The sequence below is a fragment of the Cornus florida genome, unplaced genomic scaffold, assembly GCF_030987335.1.
Source record: "Cornus florida cultivar Cherokee Brave unplaced genomic scaffold, ASM3098733v1 CherokeeBrave_3.0.0_Hap2_Chr07, whole genome shotgun sequence".
NCBI lineage: Eukaryota > Viridiplantae > Streptophyta > Magnoliopsida > Cornales > Cornaceae > Cornus > Cornus florida.
Genome location: NW_026775577.1, coordinates 46,002,229 through 46,005,712, shown reverse-complemented (window position 1 = coordinate 46,005,712; position 3,484 = coordinate 46,002,229). Strand labels below are relative to the sequence as shown.

Genomic DNA, 3,484 nt, shown 5'->3' with positions numbered 1-3,484 from the left:
ATTTCCCTTTCGATCGATCCAACCTTTCCTTCAATCGATCGAACCCTTTTGATCTTATCCTTACCTACCACTTTTGTCCTTTTCCCAAATATATCTCGGCGTTGTCCTTATCTAAAAAGTGTGCCGCCATAGTTCGATCCATTTAAGCAACCATGTGATCGATCGAACTGCCTCAAGTTGCGTGAAAAATAGAGTTCAAGCTAAATTAAAGAGGTGATCGTGGTGCAATCATTTAGAGGTCCTAGTGTATGAGGTCTGACCATTGGGTGTAACATTTGAGCTACCTGTATAAGGATTTTGGCTATTTTTAGTAAAAAGGTTGGTTAGAGTCTAAGAGGAGGCTAGAGATTAGGGAGAAAAAAACACAATTTGGGAAAGTTCTTCCACTCATCTAGGGTCTCTACCAAGAACACAAGAGGAAGATGATGATTTCTACCATGAAGATAGCCCTTAAGGGTTGGATAACAACATCAATGAGTGGTTAAACCATTATCTTGGGGCTAGAGATAGCCCTAAGCATGCCTCTTAGACTTTGATGTTTTGTAATTAATAGGAATTTGTGTTGTAATTCTTGTTTTGACATCTTATATATATAAATCTTGTTTCTACAATGATTTATGTAGTTTAATACTTCCAATTGATCATTTAGTTCTATTCCAATGTCTATGTATGCTAGAATGAATGTTCATGTGTTTATTTCTAGATTTTGTGACATTGATGCATGTCTTTGTGTGTTAATATTATGAATATAGTGATGGTCAAGGCATAGTACTTAAATAGATTACTCTTGTGGTTAGTTTGATGGTTCATACTTATTTCTTGATGGATTGTGCCACTTCCTTAGTTTAATTAGTTTAATTTTCATGTCACTAGCTTAGTTGTAGTGTAATTGCCTTACTTTCTCTGATAGGTGGACAATCCATGCATGTTGTTTGATATTCCATGCTTATGAATGCAAGTAGTACATTTCTCTAATTTAATGACTGTGCATTAATTGTGGACTTCTGGAAGGATTAATGGCTTAATTTGATATGTTGTGTTATTCACTAGATTGACTAGACAATATATGCTTACTTGGCCATCCATGCTTGATATGCAATTAATGGCACACACTTTCATTTACAACACATAATCCCCCTAATCAATCAAATATTAAATGTCTAAGAAGGTAATGCTTAGTGGTGAACCCTATGACCCAAGACTTCTCTCTCATATTCTCTACACCCCATTTGTTTTAGTTGTTTTACATTGCATTTATTTAGTTTAAAGTGTAGTATAATTCAACCACAAACCCCCTTTTGATCATTCGACCTACAAATGCAACATCGATTCCAAAAATACCACTTGATTTCCCTTAGGATGATCCCTACTTACTCTAGTTACATTAATTGTTTGTAGTGGTAGTGGCATTTTATAAATTCAAACTTGGCCACCCTACATTTCACTTTAACACACCACTTTGTGCTAATTTGGGTGCTTGACGACGGCACGACCAAGTTTTGGCACCGTTGCCGGGGATTGGCAATGCCGTATTTTGGAATCAATTAGGAATTAGTGGCACCGTTGCCGGGGATTGATTGAAGGTAACGTCGTATTTATGGAATCAATTAGGAATTAGTATTCTTTTGATCGTGTCTTTACTTTATTTTCATTTTGGTTACTTATTGTGTTGGTTCTTATTTGATTAGGTGCATTGAGCAAGAAGATGAGCAAAGAAGCATCCAAGCAAAGGAGCTAAGCAAGCAAGGAAAAATTCTAAAATCATAAAAAATAATTGCTAAGCTAAAAGCTAAAAAAAAAAAAAAAAAAAATTGGAGTTGAAGTGCTAAAGGACCTTTGTGAGCTTTTCCTTATTCAAACCTTAGTTAAATCGTCGGACCGCGTGGAGGCTTGTATTTCAATTCTTAGATAAATCATGAGCCCGCGTGGAGGCATTTTATTGTTCTTTGCATTGTGGTTAAAGCATGGGAGTATGGGATCATTGTTTGTGGAGGAAGTTTGTTGATTGAATTGTTATGAAGTTTTTGTCATTGTTGCTTATTGTGTTTGCATTGTGCATGCATGGCCGTAGATCATTGAGACCCACTCTTGTCCCTTTAAATTTTCATCTTGAATCCGTTGTTCGAAACCCTAGGGGAAGAGGAAGTTCTAGTCAATCCATTCAATCAATGGAAGGACATAATGAAGAGCATGTGGAAGACCTTGGTCACATAGACCAACAAAGTATCCTTCATCTTAATGTGCATCATAAAAACATGCAAGTACCATTAGGCATGCCTAGGCCATTCATTCACCAACAACAACAACAAGGCCAAGTTCCATTGGGAATACCAAGGCCCATGTTTATTCCATAACCTCCAATAGTCCAAGGAAATCAAGGTGCCCATGTTGTACCACCAATTGCTAATCCTCCCCTTACTTTAAGAGATCACTATGTGCCTAATGAATATAATGCACCCACATGCAATTAATTGACACCATTTAGAGAACACCACTATGAAATCAAGCCACAAACGATTCAAATGCTTCCTAACTATCATGGACTTCTAAATGAAGAACCTTACAAGCATTTGGATGAGTTTCTTGAAGTATGTTCCACCGTAAGATATATGGACATGCCGAAAGAGGTCTTAAGGCTTAAACTTGGTCCATTCACCCTCAAAGACAAGGCAAAATATTGGTTCAACAATCTTAGACCTTTTTCAATAACTTCTTGGGCAGAAATGCAACAAGAGTTCTTAAAGAAGTACTATTCTGTTTCTAAGACCAATGCCATGAGAACTTCAATTAGGGAATTTTCACATGGGGATGGGGAAACGTTCCATGAGGCATAGGAAATATTCAATGAATTACTTAGGAAGTGTCCACACCATGACATGCCCAAATGGCAATTAGTTCAATATTTCTTCGAGAGCTTATCGGACAATTACAAGGGCATGAGGATGACGTGTGGCGTCTTTATGAGAGCATGAGTAAAAATTCTTTGCATCGAACTTTATCTTCTAAGAATGGTAGGAATTCAAGTGGAAGGAAAAGTGTTGGCTTACATCAAGTTGACCATTCCAATGAAATAGCCGCCGAGATGAAATCCTTATCTCAAAGGTTTGATCAATTCTTGATCAACCAAAACTCGGCAAATCAAGTATCTTCCATCCCTAACCATTCCCATCATGCATCCAATGAGACATGTATGACTTGTTCAAGTGTTTTACATTCTACTTCCAATTGTCCCCTAGACATATGCAAAATGAGCACCATAAACAAGTAAATGCAACATTTGTGAATCAAGGGAACAATTCTTATGGCAATCACTATAATCCTAGTGGGAGAAATCACCAGAACTTCTCTTGGAAAAGCCAAAGGGAAGGCTCAAACCCTCCCCAAGGTGGTTTCCAAGGGAAGTACATTCCACCTCTACTACAAAGCTAAGGTTCCCAAGGTTTTAGATCATCATACCAATCACAAGGAAACCAATTCTCTAATT

The 3,484-nt window shown here is 37.3% G+C and overlaps 1 pseudogene; it reads right to left on the bottom strand.

The window, feature by feature from the left end:
• Positions 1 to 2,779: 2,779 nt before the first annotated feature.
• Positions 2,780 to 2,878, bottom strand: LOC132267943 (small nucleolar RNA R71; annotated as a pseudogene).
• Between the last annotated feature and the right edge of the window lie 606 nt (positions 2,879 to 3,484).